We start from the raw sequence: 21,070 nt of genomic DNA on the forward strand, positions 1-21,070 counted from the left end.
TGGCTCCCATGCTGAGAACCTCTGGTCAGCATAGAAGTCCTTCTTATGTATTCCATCATAGCATTCCTTCTTTCTGTACAGCATGTCTCAGCCACAGAAGAAGGAAGTTTGGCCAGTATTGGCCCCTGAGAATTAATGCACAATCAGTCCAGTGCCTGTGATAACCTGATTTTCTTGTGGAGAAGGAAATCCCATACTGAGCCACTGCCCTGCCATCTCAGGCCAACCATGCTGATTGTCTCACCTGGCTTAGGAATCCTTGCTCCCAAAATGATCTAACAATTGAGCTAATTGGCAGTAATACTTAGATGAACAAATTAGCCACAGAGATACTGTAACATTTTTTTCTTTGACACCTCCAATTACCAGTCTTTATAAAAATAGAAAACAAGCAAACAAAACTTACAAAACATTCTGATCTTTCCTGCTGCTACCACTTTTCTTTATATTTGAAACAAAGTGAAGAAATGAAAAATTATCATTTTTTTAAATGAGTCAAGGAGCTCTACTGAATAAAAGAATGAAATATGCTGATTGCTTACAACTGCCCAGAGAGATGTTTAGTTTTTTTATCTTCTTTTACTTGAAAAGATCCATTTTGCCACATGTTAATTGAAAGATCACTGATTTTAGCATAAAAATATTTGAGCTCAAGTCTCAAACCCCTGTCTTGCCAGTCCACATTTCTTTATCAGTTATAAAATTAGTAATAGCTAACTTTTGGATATAAGAATTAAGGAGAAACTTGAAGAGAAGTGGTTCAATAATTTAAGTATATTTTTGTCATTAGTGCACCATTTCCACATTAATACTAATGTGGATGTGTTCAGTCATGTCTGACTCTCTGCAACCCCATGGACTGAGCCAACCAGGCTCCTCTGTTCATGAGATTTTCCAGACAAGAGTAATGGAGTGGGTTGGCATTTCCTCCTCTAGAGGATCTTCCCAACCCAGGGGTCAAGCCTACATCTCCCTCATCTCTTGCATTGGAAAGTAGATTCTTTACCACAGAGCCACCTCAGAAGCTCTCTTTAATGCTGCTGCTGCTGCTCCTGCTGCTGCTAAGTCACTTCAGTCGTGTCCGACTCTGTGCGACCCCAGAGACGGCAGCCCACCAGGCTTCCCCGTCCCTGGGATTCTCCAGGCAAGAACACTGGAGTGGGTTGCCATTTCCTTCTCCAATGCATGAAACTGAAAAGTGAAAGTGAAAGTCACTCAGTCGTGTCTGACTCTAGCGACCCCATGGACTACAGCCTACCAGGCTCCTCCATCCATGGGATTTCCTAGGCAAAAGTAATGCTAATGTGCCTGAAACCTAATAAGATCCCCAGACTCTTCTAGAGGGTCATCTGTTTTCAGAGAAGCATGAGTCTATGTGGCTTCCCTTCCTCTGGAACAAGTAGGAGGGGTGCGCACTCTCAGAGATGTGCCCAAATCATGGAACGCTCGAGATGCCAGGTCCCAGGAGTTTGTTTCTGGGACAGGAGTTCTTTCTTTCTGATGGCAGGAGTTGCCAAAGGCAATGGGCCACAGGCCCACATGAAGTGAGACTGAGACAGCTAGGAGAGAGAGAGGAGCATACAATTTTTCTCTCTCCAACTTCTCACTTGCCCAGGTAACTGACATTGCTTTCATCTCCATGTGCCCTTTGGGTCCTCGGGTCTTCTATTTTCTTTTTCAGTATCAGTATTTTCTAGGCTTCTGGCTTGGTGCAAACTATTTGCCTTTATGGAAAAATAACACTTTTTTTTTTTTTTTTAAGATTCACAGAGTTTTAAAAATCCCTCTAGTTTCCCCTTCTTTTCTCTCTTTTCCCCCTTCTGACAAACCAGGTTCCATTTTGTGTTCATTGCTTTAGGAACAGCTTGAAAGGGCAGGCTAGCTTGCTAGTCACTGGCTTTATATTTCTGAACCTTGACCCATGAACAAGAGTTGGTAGGGTGCCTTGGGTAGGATTGGGAGATAATAGGAGAGCATGAAGATGGAGGAAGTGGGAATGCCTCTGAGGACAAATGCCCAAGGTCAACAGAGAAGAGGTTCTTCCCCCTACTCTCCTTTCTCCAGACTAGAAAAGGATCCTCTGGGCTGAGGGTTAGGTTCAGAGGGAAGAGGTAAGAGCAGAAAGTCAACAAGTCAGAGAAGTTGACTTGTGCACCCTACTTCAAAGGCAGGACCTGGGACCCCATGCAGCCACAGAAATTTGGGGGAAGCTGGAGAGCAGGTTTGCAACCTTCCTCCATGGCAATAGTCCAGAGAGGCTGCAAGTGCCTGGATGGGTTATGTCTGAGCAGGATGTCTCACAAGATAGGCCACAGGAAACCTGGCTGAGAATCTTGTGTTCTGTTCTGCTCAGAAACTTCACAATGGGTCATAAATAGAAAAGAGAAGTGCAGCCCCAAAGGGGCTACATGAATAAGAATCTTAGGATGTGGACAGGTGACAGAGGAGCAAGTGGGTAAGGCATATTTTGGTTAATACCTGTGACTTAAGGAACAGGAGATACCTTCCCTCTACTCCCACCCTCATGGCCTTGGCACTAAGTAATATCTCTTGAATTAAAAAAAAAAAAAAACAAAAAAAAAACACCCTGGGCAAAGAAGAAGTGGATTCCTATCATGTGAGATCACATCTTTGTCATTCTGGCAGGATGAGGGCTCAGAAAAAACAAACTGAGTTATAGGAAACTTTGTACTTCTCACATTCTTTGGTTGGTGGAATGAAAGTCATACCCACCACACGTTTCTTTGTTTATTCCTTGTATATATCCTACTCTCCTTTGTGTGAGACCTTTGGACTGGCTTACTTCCTGTAAAACAATTATAATTGAGGCTACCATTTGCCTAACTCTGTAATAGGTGCTAGGCACACCCATGTGACTGAGATGGATTGCTTGAATGAAGCTTCAAGGAAAGCCCAGGTGATCCCTACCTCCTTGGGCAATTTCCCAGGTCTCTTGGTATTTATGATCTTCTGAATCCTCTCCATTTGGGTATAGGCTGGACCTAGTGACTCACTTTTAGTAAAGAGAATATGGCAAAAGTGATGGAATGCCATTTCTAATATTAGGTTATGATAAGACTACTGAGGAAAGTCAGCTGCCGTGTTGTGAGCCTCCCCATAAATAGATCCATGCAGAACGGAATTGATGTCTCTTGTCAACATTCAGTGTGTCTTGTCAATAGCCATGTAAGGGAGCTTGATTTCTTCCCATGTTGGACCTTAAGCTTTAGTTGACCCTTGATTACAGCTTTGATTGCAGGAGGTGCCCTGAGACAGATACCCAGAGGAGCCACCTGGATTCCTGACCCTTGGAAACCATGAGATAAATAATGTTTTCTTTTTGAAGCTGCTAAGTTTTGGGGGGGTGGCATTTGTTATGCAGCGATAGATAACTAGTACGTGGTCCTTCTTCTCCAATAACTTTTGCTCTAGGATGTGAATGTCTTTGGAATGGGCATCCATGATAGTCAATGTGAGCTGGGCAGAATGACATAGGTTCTGTTAATTAGGCTTCAGGTCGTGAGATGGGAAGGAGGGGATACTCAGATTGATGAAGAGGCAATAATGGCTTTTGACATCTGTGATGGACTTCCTCTAGACAAGGCATTCTCTTTAATTTACAAAAGTTCATTTTCTTGAAATGACAATATCTGCATTTTCACTTGGGTGGCAGAAGTTGGAGAAATAGCATCAAATGGTAGAGAAGAAAAATCAGGGCTGTTCTGCTATTGAATTTAGCTCAAATCAACATCTATTTGGGGGGGCATGTTGATGCTATACTCGTGTATGCTTCATATACTCACACACGTTCTGCCCTAGGCCTTTACTGAGGACATCTTTGCTAGGAAGGACTGCCTGTGAGTGATATCCTTAGTCCCCATCTCTTCTGTGATTGGAACACACAGAAGGATGGGAGCTCTGAGTCAGTGATTCTCATCTGCCATCATTTACACTTGTAATCAGTTTTGGAACTACTTTATTGAAAATGGAAGGGGGTGGTGGTGGAAGTGGAGGTAGTCATGAAGGAGAAATCAGACAATCACTGTTTCTCCTAAAAAGTCTCAACTTAGCCCAAACATTGGAAACAGTACTTTTTTTTTTTTTGATTCTGCTACCTACAGCTGAGGATCCCTAAACCACTATCAAGGTAACCTGCCTTTTCATCCCAAATAATGTATTCTAACAAAAGCAGCCCTGGGCATCTAGATCATTTTCCTATCTATTGATTTGTTTTCCCTTGAGTGTCATCATATTGGAACATTATTCCTGGATCTTCACACGAGGAGAGTTCAGAAGAAAAGCTTCAAATTGAAAGATGGCATTGATATCAACTATAAACCCATTAGCTTGAAACAGTTTCCTTGTTCTTTTTTCTTTTTCCCCTTTCTCTTTTGGCAAATCCCCACACATACTGCATTTGGGTGCAATCAAATTGCTCCAGTCTTCTGATAACTGCCTCGAATGTCAGAAGTCACAGGGAGTTCCAGCAGTCAGGCACCATTTCTGCAGAAACACCACTGAGTTATATGGAATTATGCGAATTTTATTGGAACAGCTTATGTTTCATCTTGTGAGCCCAATACCTTAGCTTACTGCTTGCTATTTGCAATGTTTGAGAGATAACAGAAGTATTCGCTCCTTTGTCTTCTGTTAATAGCACTGACTTCCTGGGGGGTAGATCCCACTCTTGGTCCACATGATTGGGTGGGACTGCTCCCAACCTTGGCTCTGGAAGGAGGCACAGGACCCAGGGATGAGCCTTCAGAGCACTGTATCTCCTGGACCTAGTAATTTGTTTAAGATGGACTGATTACCCAATCCCGGCCAAGCCATCGAGACTTGATTCCCAGGTGTTTACTAGAAGGGTTGTAAAAGGCATGCTCTGTTTTGGAGTTGGTGATGGCAACCCTCTTCCAATCACAAGGGAAGTGCCTAGAGGCTAGTGGAGACAACATAGAGGAAAAGGGAGCAGAGAGAAAAGAGAGAGAGGAGTTTTGTGAGTTGATATATTTCTCTATATCTTCTTTTTTTTGGTTTCATTTTGTTTAAACAAGTTTAAGCTGGGTTTCTGTAATTTGCAACTTGAAGGGTCTTGGGTAATGTCAGGGAGCAACCTGCATGGGCCCTGCACACTCTTGCTGGATATGCCAAGGACTCAAGGCCCTGACTGATCTTTTTTTGATACACTTTTCAGGACTGTGTTTGCACAAAGCAACTTGAGGGATGAGGTGACTTCTTCCATAAAGAGCACACTTGTTTCCAAGTGCTATAAAGATGGTGAATCTTCCAAGCTCAGTGTTCCTTTCCTATACCACCACTTACCATGTTTGCAGACATTCATTTGATCCAACTGTGTGCACTGGGGAGCCTGGGAGTGGAAACAGGAGAAGAGACACAAACCAACAGAATGTTCACATTATCCTGTCTGTGACTGCTAAAGACCTTTGTCTCTTACCCAGGAGTCTCATGTCTCCTGCCAACATCCATGAAAAAGTAACAAAGTAATTTACTAGCTTGAAAAGTAAAGCAAAATCATATCCTTCACCCTTGTTGACACTGTATAGTTCCTAGGGCTTCCCTGGGCCATTGTGGGGTGCACGCTGTTTCACTAGGGCACATACCAAATAGGAAGACAGACAGTTGATTCTAGGCTCTGCCACTGACTGGCTTTGTGATTACGCTTGCGCTTAATCTTGCGCTTCCCATGTGGCAATAGTGCTAAAGAACCTGCCTGCCAGTGCAGGAGACATAAAAGATGCGGGTTCGATCCCTGGGTTGGGAAGATCCCCTGGAGGAGGGCATGGCAATCCACTCCAGTATCCTTGCCTGGAGAATCCCATGGACAGAGGAGGCTGGCGGGCTATGGTTCATAGCAGTGCAAAGAGTCGGACACGACTGAAGCGACAACACTCATGCACACGTATCTAACCTCGGGCTGTCTGCTTTCTCCTCCGTGGAAGGGGGCTACTATTGCTAATCACGGATTTTTTCCATGAGGACTTAAGAAGAAAATGATTGTAGTGTACCTGACACAGAACCCGGCATAGGGTAAGCTCAGCAAGTGTTAACTATTATCAACTCCTTAGTCGTAGCATTTAGTACATTATATTATTAAAAAAAAAATTCTGAAGTATTTTCTCATTACAAAAAAGTTTATTGTTGAAAACTTAGGAAATACATATCAAAAAAATAAGAAAAGCTTTTTAAAAGTTATAATTCCATAACCCACACACTTCTTAATATCATTTTGCTCAATATCTAGCTAGAATTTTAGTGTGGATATATATATGTGTGTGTGTGTATGGGTGTATGCTTATCTGGTTCAAGGCAGGGTCATAGTGTACACATTGTTTTGTTGTCTCTTTATCCTTACTTAACATATCATGACCAGACTTTCTTTTCAGGTTATACTTCAGTTTATACTTCATATACTTCACTAAAGAATGAGTAAAGCGCGCCGGCTGCAACAGACGGTGCAGAAGCGTGGTCACCCCTCACCCAAGGTCAGGGGCGGCGGCCAAGAGGAGCCACCCCACGTCCAAGGAGCAGCGGCTGCGCAGGCACAGGAGGGCAGAAAGGAGCTACTCCATGTTCAAGGTCAGGAGGGGCGGCCGTGAGGAGATACCCCTCGTTCAAGGTAAGGAGCAGCGGCTGTGCTTTGCTGGAGCAGCCTTGAAGAGATACTCCATGTCCAAGGTAAGAGAAACCCAAGTAAGATGATAGGTGCTGCAAGAGGGCATCACACTGCTGAAACCATACTCACAGAAAACTAGTCAATCTAATCACACTAGGACCACAGCCTTGTCTTAACTTAATGAAACTAAGCCATGCCATGTGGGACTACCCAAGACGGGTGAGTCATGGTGGAGAGGTCTGACAGAATGTGGTCCACTGGAGAAGGGAATGGCAAACCACTTCAGTATTCTTGCCTTGAGAACCCCATGAACAGTATGAAAAGGCAAAATGATAGGATACTGAAAGAGGAACTCCCCAGGTCGGTAGGTGCCCAATATGCTACTGGAGATTAATGGAGAAATAACTCCAGAAAGAATGAAGGGATGGAGCTAATGCAAAAAGAACGCCCAATTGTGGATGTGACTGGTGATGGAAGTAAAGTCTGATGCTGTAAAGAGCAATATTGCATAGGAACCTGGAATGTTAGGTCCGTGAATCAAGGCAAATTGGAAGTGGTCAAACAGGAGATGGCAAGAGTGAATGTCAACATTTTAGGAATCAGCGAACTAAAATGGACTGGAGTGGGTGAATTTAACTCAGATGACCATTATATCTGCCATTGTGGGCAGGAATCCCTTAGAAGAAATGGAGTAGCCATTATGGTCAAAAAAAAGAGTCCAAAATGCAGTACTTGGATGCAATCTCAAAAACGACAGAATGATCTCTGTTCATTTCCAAGGCAAACCATCCAGTATCACAGTAGTCCAAGTCTATGCCCCAACCAGTAACACTGAAGAAGCTGAGTTGAATGGTTCTATGAAAACCTACAAGACCTTTTAGAACCAACACCCCAAAAAGATGTCCTTTTTATTATAGGGGACTGGAATGCAAAAGTAGGAAGTCAAGAAACACCTGGGAAATTTGGCCTTGGAATATTGAATGAAGCAGGGCAAAGGCTAATAGAGTTTTGCCAAGACACTGGTCATAGCAAACACCCTCTTCCAACAACACAAGCAAAGACTCTACACATGGACATGACCAGATGGTCAACATCGAAGTCAGATTGATTATATTCTTTGCAGCCAAAGATGGAGAAGCTCTATACAGTCAGCAAAAACAAGGCTGGGAGCTGACTGTGGCTCAGATCATGAGCTCCTTATTGCCAAATTCAGACTTAAATTGAAGAAAGTAGGGAAAACCACTAGACCATTCAGGTATGACCTAAATCAAATCCCTTATGACTATGAAAGTGAGAAATAGATTTAAGGGACTAGATCTGATAGATAGAGTGCCTGATGAACTATGGACAGAGGTTCATGACACTGTACAAGAGACAGGGATCAAGACCATCCCCATGGAAAAGAAATGCAAAAAAGCAAAATGGCTGTCTGGGGAGGCCTTACAAATAGGCCTCCTATGTGAAAAGAAGAGAAGTGAAAAGCAAAGGAGAAAAGGAAAGATATAAGCATCTGAATGCAGAGTTCCAAAGAATAGCAAGGAGAGATAAGAAAGACTTCCTCAGTGATCAATGCAAAGAAATAGAGGAAAATAACAGAATCGGAAAGACTAGAGATCTCTTCAAGAAAATTAGAGATACCAAGGGAACATTTCATGCAAAGATGGGCTCGATAAAGGACAGAAATGGTATGGACTTAACAGAAGCAGAAGATATTAAGAAGAGGTGGAAAGAATACACAGAAGAACTGTACAAAAAAGTTCTGCATCATCTTCATGACCCAGATTATCATGATGGTGTAATCACTCACCTAGAGCCAGATATCCCGGACTGTGAACTCAAGTGGGCCTTAGGAAGCATCACTACAAATGAAGCTAGTGGAGGTGATGGAATTCCAGTTGAGCTATTTCAAATCCTGGAAGATGATGCTGTGAAAGTGCTGCACTCAATATGCCAGCAAATTTGGAAAACTCAGCAGTGGCCACAGGAATGGAAAAGGTCAGTTTTCCTTCCAATCCCAAAGAAAGGCAATGCCAAAGAAAGCTCAAACTACCGCACAATTGCACTCATCTCACACGCTAGTAAAGTAATGCTCAAAATTCTCCAAGCCAGGTTTCAGCAATACATGAACCATGAACTTCCAGATGTTCAAGCTGGTTTGAGAAAAGGCAGAGGAACCAGAGATCAAATTGCCAACATCTGCTGGATCATCGAAAAAGTAAAAGAGTTTCAGAAAAACATCTATTTCTGCTTTATTGACTATGCCAAAGCCTTTGACTGTGTGGATCACAAGAAACTGTGGAAAATTCTGAAAGAGATGGGACTATCAGACCACCTGACATGCCTCTTGAGAAATCTGTATGCAGGCAGGAAGCAACAGTTAGAACTGGACATGGAACAACAGACTGGTTCCAAATAGGAAAAGGAGTATGTCAAGGCTGTATATTGTCACCCTGCTTTGCAGAGTACATCCTGAGAAATGCTGGGCTGGAAGAAGCACAAGCTGGAATCAAGATTGCCAGGAGAAATATCAATAACCTCAGATATGCAGATGACACCACCCTTTTGGCAGAAAGGTAAGAGGAACTAAAAAGCCCCTTGATGCAAGTCAAAGAGGAGAGTGAAAAAGTTGGCTTAAAGCTCAATATTCAGAAAACTAAGATCATGGCATCTGGTCCCATCACTTCATGGGGAATAGATGGGGAAACAGTGTCAGACTTTATTTTTGGGGGCTCCAAAATCACTGCAGATGGTGATTGCATCCATGAAATTAAAAGATGCTTACTCCTTGGAAGGAAAGTTATGACCAACCTAGATAGCATATTCAAAAGCAGAGACATTACTTTGCCAACAAAGGTCCGTCTAGTCAAGGCTAGGGTTTTTCCAGTGGTCATGTATGGATGTGAGAGTTGGACTGTGAAGAAAGCTGAGCACCGAAGAATTGATGCTTTTAAACTGTGGTGTTGGTGAAGACTCTTGAGAGTCCCTTGGACTGCAAGGAGATCCAACCAGTCCACCCTAGAGGAAATCAGTCCAGGGTGTTCATTGGAAGGACAGATGCTGAAGCTGAAACTCCAATACTTTGGCTACCTCACACGAAGAGTTGACTCTTTGGAAAAGACTCTGATGCTGGGAGGTATTGGGGGCAGGAGGAGAAGGGTATGACAGAGGATGAGATGGCTGGATGGCATTACCGACTTGATGGACATGAGTTTGAGTGAACTCTGGGAGTTGGTGAAGGACAGGGTGGCCTGGTGTGCTGCGATTCACGGGGTTGCAAAGAGTCGGACACGACTGAGTGACTGAACTGAACTGAACTGAACTGATCTAAAGAATGAGTAGCATAGAAATCATTAAGAGGGATAAAATGAACACCCAGGAGCCTACCATATACCTTAAACAGGAGAATATCCCCACAACTCAGCCTCCTATGTGCCCCTTCCTAATTAGACCATCCTGCCTTATCCCTTTGCTCTCATGATACCACAATCCTGAGTTTCTCTTTATCATTCTCTTATAATTGGCATAGTTTTACCATGCATGTGCATATTAATAAACATTGCATAATTTGGCTTGCTCATAGAACTTAGTAGACATGGCATTATGCTGCATATGTTTTCTGTGACTTGCTTTTATGCTTGGCATGTGTCTCTGAGATCCAACCATGTTGATACATGCAACTGTTCTTTTGTTTTTCAGGGATGTATAGTTTTCCCATGTAGACACATGACACTATTTAGTCAATGATATTTGGGTAAATTGCCAAGGAGATGGGTTTGGAGAAGGATGTCTTATCTCCCTTGACAGGTGCTTCAGACTCTAGGTGGGAGATGGGAGTCCCACCCCAACCTAAGCTATTTGCTCCCAGGCCACTTAGAGGTTTCCCAGCACTAAACAGACTGACCCAGATAATACACATCCCAGGGGTAATGTGGAGGAGACCCTTACAAGCAGAGGAGAAAAAGGAGGATTGGTGGTTCAAGGCTGTAGATAGAAGACAGTATGGATGCCATAGGTAGATTGCAAATATTGCACTGAGGAAAAACATTTTCCCATAAGAATAAATGGCTGGAAATGTAGTACTGAGTAAGTTAAGATTACTTTGCCTAAGAAAAAGCATGGAAAATGTCATGCCGTTTAAAACAAGCTATGTGGGCTGAGTGTGTGGGTAACTGACACTCTCTAACATTGCTAACAAGAGGATAAATTAGCAAAACCTTCACGGAGGATAATTTGGCCGAATTTACAAAAATGTAGATCTAAAATGTGCCCAAAATGTACCTTTGAGCCAATGATTAAATTTCTAGGAATTTATCTTACAGATGAGTAAAATTACATATGTAATTCGTTAGTTACTGCAGCATTATTTATGATAATAAAACATTGAAACAATTTGAATGTCTTTCTATAGAGAATTAGATAAATTACATTTGTTCCATCCAATGGAAAAAACGTAGCTGTTACAGAGGATGAGGTAAACTCTGAGGTACTAGTAGGGTACAATCCCCAAGTTTTATGAATTAAAAAGGCAGAGTGTAATGGTTTAAAAAAGAAACTGTGTTGTGTGTATTTTCTATAAATAGAATATTCTTGGTGGTTGCTTCCGTGAATCTGGATTATAGGGAATAAAGATGGGAGAAATACATTATGGCTGCCTTTTGTGCCTTTACAATTTTGTACTGTATAAATGTATCAGTGAGCCAAAGAGTAATAAACATAATTAGAGGTGAGAAGCTGCAGTCAAAGTGAGGGAAGCAGAGGAGTGAAGAAGTTGCAAGTATAAGCTGGAGCTTTGAGGAAAAGCAGAGGGGTTTGTCCTGAAGGAGACTGTCAGAAGATAGGGTGTTAAAGAGGATTTTTGATACATTTTGTAGACTGTTGGAGTAGTTTTGCCAAGATGCCCTTTGCCTGAGGAAATCTTTACTCTCAATGCAGTTTGTGAAGTTGGATTCTTTTTCTTTTATTATTTCCATTTTTTTTCACCTTTAAAGTGAAAGTTGTAACAGTGGTAATAACAATAATAGTAAAATAGAGATAATACTAATATCAACAATGACGATTGGTTACTATTTTGGCATTTTGAATTTGACAGCCATTGACTAAGAATTCACATGCTTGATCTAATTTAATTCTTGTATCAACTGTAGGAAGTCAGCGGCACTATAATTCCCATTTTATAGATGAGGAAACTGAGGCACAAAAATATTAAGTAACATACATTAAGATTACATAGCTAGGAAGTGATAGCACTGAAAAGTGAGCTCACTTTGGTCTACCTTCAAAGACTGTGCTTTTATCCATTTTGCTGTATTCTTTTCCTAATAAATGAGAAATCTGTTAGAAAGTATAGTAGCCAGAAAGCATGCATACACACATACACACCCCTCATCTAACTTCAGATGTTAACTGCTTACAAATGTCTATGGTCCAGCTTTCAGGTAGAGGTGGGATAAGAACAGGGAATTGATGTTATAATCTTGTTCACCCAAGAAAAATCTAGAGATATTAGGACAATAGGCAGGGTAGTCATTTGGGGAGTGTTAGGAGGAAAGATAACTGCAAATCGACAGCCAAGCAGGTGTTGCTACCATTACTATTAGGCTACTGGGGATTCTTAGAATGTGAGGCTGAGGAGGAAATCAAATAAATACTTTGCTGACTCCACTAACTTGAGAAATATTTTCAAAACTCCAAGCAGATTATTGCCCACTGTTCAGGGATTCTCTGACTCTTGGTGATATTTCAGAGATAATGTGTTAAGCCGAAAGCTCTCACAAATCACCCCAGAGCTAAGATGAGCCAAGCTACTTCAGCTCACATGGGGCACGAAGGAGCCACTATTTTCCCTGGAAGACTAGTTCTTTCTTCCTTTCCCTTATTGTTCCAACAAGGCTGATTATTTCAGTGAGTTTTGGAGAATAATTCAAGGCCTATTTTCTCCAAAGGGAGCTGAAGTAACATTAGTATCTTTGTTCCCACCAAAGGAGAAGTGTATTTCCATATTGTTCCCCACCTTAGGCTTTGATTTATTTGGACAGAAAGTTTCTAATCAGGTACTCATATTCCCATCAACACCAAAACTTTTAAACTCTGGTTTCAAAAGACTAGAGTGGATTTGTGCTATTGGAGGCTATAGTCCCGATGGCTCAGTGGGTCAAGAATCTGCCTGCAATGCAGGAGACATAGGAGATGCAGGTTTCGGTCACTGTGTTGGAAAGATACCCTGGAGGAGGGAATGGCGACCCACTCCAGTATTCTTGCCTGAAAAATCCCATGGACAAAGGAGCCTGGTGGGCTACAACTCAAAGGGTTGCAAAGAGTCAGACGTGACTGAGCAACTAAGTCCACACGTACACACACATATGCTGTAGTCACTAGTCTGTGTGGCTACTGAGCACTTGAAATGTAGCTAATCTAATCTGAGCAGTTTTGTAAGTTGAGATACATATCGTATTGTGAAGACTTTGTATGAAAAAAAGAATGCAATATACCCCAAACTTTTACATTGATTATTGAAATGATAATATAGGCAGTCCTTGCTTTACAGACAGTGCAAAACCACAAAAGTGACTTAGTAAGCCAAAACTACAGTTAGTAAGCCAAAATGATTGTAATAATCAATGGAGGGAAGTTATGATTATTACGTGATCTTTAGTGCTCACTTTGGCAGCACATATACTAAAATTGGAATGATGCAGAGAAGATCAGCATGGTCCCTGTTCAGGGATGACACACAAGTTCATGAAGCATTCTGTATTTTTAGCATGAGAAAGGAAACATTCACTCAAGTCCACTTGAAATATTCAGTGAGAGTCCCATATAGGATTACGCCAAGGAGGAACACATCAAGACACATATTAATAAAAATGACAAAGTTAAATACAAAAATATTTAAATCAACAAGGGAAAATCAACAAATAATATACAAGGGAACTCCTAAAAGGTTATCAGCTGATTTTTCAGCAGAAACTCTTCAGGCCAGAAGGGAGTGGCATGATAATGTTTAAAGTGATAAAAGGGAAATACCTACAACCAAGAATACCCCACCCAGCAAGGCTCTCATTCAGATTCAATGGAGAAATCAAAAGCTTTACAGTTAAGCAAACATAGAGAATTCAGCACCACCAATCTAGCTTTATAACAAACAGTAAGGAATTTCTCCAGGCAGAAGGGAAAAAAAAAAAAAAAAAGACCACAACTAGAAACAAGAAAATCATAAATGGGAAAGATCACCAATAAAAGAAAACATACAGTAAAAGTAGGAAAGCATCCACACACAAATATGAAATCAAAACCAGCAAACACAAGAAGAGGAAAATACAAATGCAGTAAGTGGAAGGTGAAATTAAAGAGACAAGCAACTTAAAACAACCTTGCATATAAATAGACTGCTATATCAAAACCGCATGAAAACCGCAAACCAGAAAACTATAACAGACACACACACACAAAAGAAAAAGCAATCCAAACACAATAATAGTCATCAAATCGCAAAAGAACTATGGAGGAAGGGAAGAGAAAAGACCTACAAAAACAAATCCAAAACAATTAAGGAAATAGCAATAAGAACATACAAATTGATAACTACCTTAAATGTAAACAGATCAAATGCTCCATTCAAAAGACATGGACTGGCTGAATGAATACAAAAACAAGATTCATATATATGCTGTCTATAACAAAACTCACTTCAGACTATAGACTAAAAGTAAGGGGATGAAAAAAGATACTTCATGCAAATGAAATCCAAAAGAAAGAGTAGCAATACTCATATCAGACAAAACAGACTTTAAAATAAAGATTGTCACAAGAGATAAGGAAGGACACCATATAATGATCAAGGTGTCAATTCAAGAAGATATAACAACTGTAAATATATATGTACCCAATGTAGGAGCACCTCAGTATATAAGGCAAATGCTAACAGTCACAAAGAGAAGAAATCAACAGTAACACAGTAAGAGTTGGAGACTTTAACACCCACTTACGCCAATGGACAGATCACCCAGACAGAAAATTTTTCCTTTTTGTCACAACCGCGTTCCTCATTTCTTTCAATAAGTTTACCTTCACTAAGTTTCTGAGGCTATTCATCTGGTCTCTTGAACACTAGAATTGTCAAGAGTCCCCGCAATTGTTCATCATCACATCTGCTTTCACTTCCAACAGTATCTTTTAAAAATTTCTTTGCTGATCTCTCACTTTATCAGGCAACTCCCTAAATGATTATCCATTTTTATGACGTGTTATATGGGCTTAACAGTGAGCTACAAGAAGGAACACAACTCTCTGCTTCACTGTCCATGCATGAATTGAATAACAGGTGTGCAGTGAACAATTACCAACAGACTTCGAAAGAAAAAAATGTTTTGATTGGTCACTGATAATGATGCTCACTTGTTCAGGTAGTTGTTTGTGGACTGAAAGTCTAGTAGTGAAGTTTGTACAATGCAACTACTCACAGTTATTATATAAGAATAATAGAGATTCAGACCATGTTATTGGAAGATTACTTTTATTAAACTAAATGGTGATAACTGAAATTAATGCATGCCAGAATCATGCAAAGTAAAATCTGCCTGTATTTTGGATACTGGGTCAAATAAATTATATGATTAAAATTAATTACACCTGTTTATTTTTACTTTCTGTGACTAATAGAACATTTTAAATCACATATGTGGCTTGCATTAAATTTCTGTTAGTGCTGCTGTATACCGTATATTAACAAAAATGTTAAAAGAACAAAAAGAAATACTCAGCTAGGAAAGAATCAAACACTGTCACAGTTTCCATGTGAGAAGAGTAGTCACAGCAAAGGAACAGATTCAAATCTACATAAACTGAACATAAGTGTATGGTGAAAAACAGCAAAGCTAAAACTAAAAGACAATAAATTGGGAAAACATTTGCGACAAATATGAGCCAAGGGTGAATTGCTGACATTATAAAATTACCCATTCAAATTTATTCTAAAAGTATCAAGATACCAGTAGGTTGTAAAACAGATGAATAGGCAATTTATATGAGAGGAAATTGAAGTAGTAAGTAAACACCTAGAAAAGTATTTATCTTGTCTAATTATCAAAGATATGAAAATTATTGCAACTTTGAGTTACAATTTAGTATCTGCTTTATTAACAAAACAATTACAACACCCAACACCATGGGGGAATTTTGTGAATTCATGCATGATAACTGGCATTATAATCAGATATAATACTTTTAGTAACCAGCAATGTATAAACAGGAAGAGCCATACAGATATTCCCAACCCTTTGACCTCATACTGGCACTCCTGAGAATGACTTGAAGGAAGTAATTCAACAAGAACAAAAAGTTATATATATAGTAAGATACATACTGTATCTGTATCATTGCTTATAATGGCAAAAACCTGGAGATATTCTAAAAATTTAATGTAGAAAACTGCATTCAACAATGACAGAATACACAGTGTTTTTCAAATGCATATCAAACATTTACTAGAATTTACCATATGCTGTGTCATAAAGCAACCTGCAATATATTTCAAAGGATTGAAATCATTCAGGGTGTGCTCTCTAAGCATAGTGGAATTTCTCTCAACATCCATAACAAAAGCTAATTAGAAGAGTACCAACTGCTTTTAAAATTGAGCAATAAAATTCTAATCAATCCATGAATCAAATAAGGAAATACATAGAAATTAGAAAATATTGAGCTAAATGACACTGAAAATATGGCATATCAAAACATCTGGAAAATAGTTACATGATGATCAAGAAAATAACTACCAACCTGTAATTATATAATCATCAAAAGTATCCTTTATCTTCAGATTAACAAAAACTGAGAGAATTTATGCAGTTCTTAGAGAAAAATTTATATTAAGTGTATATATTAGGAAGAAAATAGAATGCTATTCATCCGTGATTCAATTTTCTATCTCAAAACAAAAAGAATGGCACATACAATTAATTAGTACAGAGAAAGTAGAAGGAAAGAAACAATAAAAAATAAAAGCAGAAATAAGATAAACAGAAAACAAAATACAATAAAGAAAATCAACAAAATGAAAACTTTGTTCCTTGAAAAAAAGTAATCAAATTGATAAAACTCTGGAAAGACTGATGTAAAAAGAGAGAGAAACAAGATACTAATATCACTAATGAATAAAGAGACATTCATATGGGTCCTATAGATACTTTAAAAATAAGACTGCAAATAACTTTATGGCAATTTAAATGGAATAAATTCCTTAAAGAATATAACGTACTGAAGCTGACACAAAAGGAAAGAAAAAACAGAATATCATATATCTACTAAAGAAATTAAATGTTTTATTTTAACCTCTCCACAAAGTATGCTCCTAGCCCAGATGGTTACTTTGGTGAATTCTAGCAAATAGTAAAGAAAGTAGAAGCTTCAATTTTATATATACTCTTCCATGAAATAGAAGAAGAAGCTACCTTTTCCAATATTTCTATGGTATCAGCATAATCTTGATAGCTAAATTGTTACAAAAATTAAAAGAAAGGAAAATTACAGACCAATATGCAGCATGAACATACACATATAAAAATTTAATAGACTAGAAAAGGGAATTCAGTAATATATAAAATGGATAATGCATCGCAATTTAATGAAGTTTATTCTAGGAATGCTAATAATAGTTTACCATTAATAGGACTTCTGGTAAAGAATCTGCCTGCCAGTGCAGGAGATGAAAGAGACATGAGTTCAATCCCTGGTTTGGGAAGATTCCCTCCAGTAGGAAAGAGCAATCCACTCTGATATTTTTGCCTAGAAAATTCCATGGACAGAGGAGCCTGGTGGGCTGTAGTTCATAAAGCTGCAAAGAGTTGGAAACAAGTGAGCGACTGAGCACACACACACAATAGTCAATATAATTCAACACATTCACAGAAAAATGGAGATAAATAAAATGATTATCTTAATAACTAGAGAAAAACTTTTGATAAAATATTGATTTATGATGAAGACTCTTAGAAAATAAAAAGGGAAGTTAATTTAATGATCAATTACTGAAACTTTCTTCCTGAGATTAGGAACACTATATGGATTCTACTAATACTACTTCCATTAAAAAAAAAAATAGAACTTAACCAATGCAATGAAGCAATAAAAAGAAACAAAAATCATAATATTTAGGAAAAGAAAAAATAAAACTATCATTACTCACAGAAAATATAATTGTGTATAGAGAAAAATCTTGAAAAAAATCTAGAGGTAAATATCTAGAATTAACATTTATTATTCAGGTTGTTGGATCTAAGGTCAATGTATGAAATCAATTGCATTTTTTTTTTTTTGAAATCAATTGCATTTTTACATACCAGCAACAAAAAGTTTGGAAAAGAAATTAAAGTGATAACACTTATAGCAGCATAAAACCCTTTAAGTCCAAAAATGTATTTGATGATAGATGATCAGGACCTCTACACTGAAAATTGTAACACTTTGTCAAAAGAAATGGATAAAAGCATAATAAATAGATAAATTATTTTCCCTCATTTTCATGTACTGGAAGAATTTAAAACTGTTAGAATGTAAATTTTTCCTAAATTAATTTTTAGATTAAAAACAATTCTAATTAAAATCCCAATACATCTGTGTAGAAATTGACAAGCTGATTTTAAAATTCATAAAAGAATGGAAGAGGGCAAAAACTATCAAGGTGATCATTAATAAATAGAAACCAGCTGGAGGACTTATACAGCCAAGTGTCACAACAATTAAAAGCTATTAAAATTAATACAGATCGAAGTTAGTATAAGAATAGACTAAAAAAAAAAAACAATAGAAAAGAGTTCCACATCTCAGGGGTACCTCATATCGGCAGAGGTGGCACTGTGGTGTAGTGTAGAAATAATGCTCTTTTTGACAAATAGTGCTAGGCTATTTGGATTTCCATGTAGGAATAGTTACTCTTTACTGTCACCCTTCACAAATCAATTCTAGGTGGATTATAGACTTAGATATGCGAAAGTTAAGCAAAGGCTTTTAGAAAACAATTGGACAATATTTTTATTAACTCAAGTAGACAAAGTTTTCTTCAATAAGATACAGAATATTCTAATCATAAAACATTAACTTAAACTATATAACTTCCCTGGTGGCTCAGATGGTTAAGAATTTGCCTGCAATCCAGGAGACCTGGTTTGATTTCTAGTTCGGAAGATCCCCTGGAGGAGGCATGGCAACCCACTCCAGTATTCTTGCCTGGAGAATCCCCATGGACAGAGGAACCTGGTGGGCTACAGTCCATGGGGCTGCAAAGAGTCAAACTTGGCTGAGCAACTAAGCACATATTAAAATTAGGACATTCCTATTCCTCAAATGACATCATTCAGTTCAGTTCAGTTCAGTTCAGTCACTCAGTCATGTCCGACTCCATGAACGCAGCACACCGTGAACCGCAGCACACCAGGCCTCCCTGGCCGCCACCAACTCACGAGTCTACCCAAACTCATGTCCATTGAGTCAGTGATGCCATCCAACCATCTCATCCTCTGTCGTCCCCTTCTCCTCCTGCCCCCAATCCTTCCCAGCATTAGGTCTTTTCAAATGAGTCAACTCTTTGCATCAGGTGGCCAAGGAAGAGAATCAAGACTCAAGCCACACAACATTGAATATATTGGTAATTCATATAAAAAGACTCATATGCAGGATATATAAACAACTAAACATTCAATATAAAATAGGACAAATGACTTAAACAGTCAAAGAGGATAGCCAAATGGCCAATAAACATATAAGACATGTTTAATTTCATCAATCATCAAGAAATGCAACTTAAAATGGCAAAGTAATATCATCACACATTCACTGGAATAGCCAAAACAAAGTCAGACACTACCAAATTTTAGCAAGGGAGTAGAAGAACTGAACTCTCATTCACTGCTGCCAATTTAAGTGTAAATTCATACAACCACTTTGGAAAAACGTTTGACAGTCTCTTCTAAAGCTGAATGTATATATTTCATATGAGCCAGTAATTTCTCTCCTAGTGTATTCATTCAATAGAAATAGAAACACAGGGCATCCCAAAACTTACAAGGAAGTTTATTGTACTATTTGAAATAGCTCTGAACTGAAATAGTATGTATTTGTCAATAGTTGAATGTATAATTTTTGTATGTTTATACAATAAATACAAATGATAATAATGACCCACTGCTACATGCAACAGAGTGAATCTCTAGGAGTGACATGTGCATCATGGAAGCATAAGCTACCCCTCTTTCTCCTTTTTAAACAACTAATTAGACATCCATGACTGAACAAAAGTGCTTCTGTACATTATACCAAGGCACTCAGCAGGTGTCTAGCCCACCTGTGCATCTGAAAAACAAATGAGCAGAGCCTGAGAAAGAGCTGAGGATTCAAAGGAGTCAGCAAGCCTGTTCCACCCCACTAGCCATGACTGGGAGAAAGGAAACCTGAAGATTGCACATGTGGGCAGATGCCCATGGATGAGAGAGAATTTGTGGAAGTGCAACCTGCCTAAGGGGGAGAGTCTAGCAAAGCACTGGAGAGGGATAGGGATGAGTTTGAATGCGGAGGAGAGGGAGGAACTTGCCAAGGTGACAGCCCTCACAAGGGTGACCCTGCAAAGGGTTGGACTTTTGGTGGCAGCAGTGGAGACGTGTCCAACAAAGGAGGAGAAAAGCAGTGACCTTTCCAATGGAGGAGGTGGAGAGCAAAACTGATGAGTAACTGCCCGGCTACCCCAGTTAATGAACAGAAGGAGCTCTTTACCAAAGAGAGTGAAATTAAAACAAACAAACAGAAATTCTGGACCTGAGTAATTCAATGAATGAGATGAATAATACAATAGAGGTCACTGGTAATAGGGCAGACCACATGGAAGAAAGGATAAATGACTTGTAGGATAGAAATACAGAAGTAATTCAATTAGAAGAGGAAAGAGTTCTAAGATTTTTTTTAAGTGAAGAAACCCTACAAAATCTATTGAATTTGATAAGAAAGGTAAATATAAGAATAACTAGCTTATAAGAAGAAGGAAGGAAGAAAAGAAACAGTATATTTAAAGAAATAATAGCGAGAATTCCCCAAACTTGGGGAAAGACTTGGACATAAAATTCCATGAAGCTAATAGAACACCTTATTATTTCAATGCAAAAAGATCTCCAAGACACATTATGGTAAAACTGTTAAAAACTATAATAAAGAATCTTAAAAAAGATTATTATTATTATTATTTTTTACTTTACAATATTGTATTGGTTTTGCCATACATCAACATGCATCCACCACGAGTGTACACGTGCTCCCCATCCTGAACCCCGCTCCCACTTCCCTCCCCATACCATCCCTCCGGGTCATCCCAGTGCACCAGCCCCAAGCTTCCTGTATCCAGCATCAAACCTGGACTGGTGACTCGTTTCATATATGATATTATACATGTTTCAA

The 21,070-nt window shown here is 39.0% G+C and overlaps 1 non-coding gene across 1 annotated transcript; it reads left to right on the forward strand.

Moving 5' to 3' along the window:
- Nucleotides 1-13,285: 13,285 nt before the first annotated feature.
- Nucleotides 13,286-13,392, forward strand: LOC113882009. Its single transcript, XR_003508252.1, has one exon. It is a non-coding gene; the product is annotated as a U6 spliceosomal RNA (small nuclear RNA).
- Nucleotides 13,393-21,070: the final 7,678 nt, after the last annotated feature.

This window comes from Bos indicus x Bos taurus, chromosome 2 (assembly GCF_003369695.1).
Source record: "Bos indicus x Bos taurus breed Angus x Brahman F1 hybrid chromosome 2, Bos_hybrid_MaternalHap_v2.0, whole genome shotgun sequence".
Classification (NCBI taxonomy): Eukaryota; Metazoa; Chordata; class Mammalia; order Artiodactyla; family Bovidae; genus Bos; species Bos indicus x Bos taurus.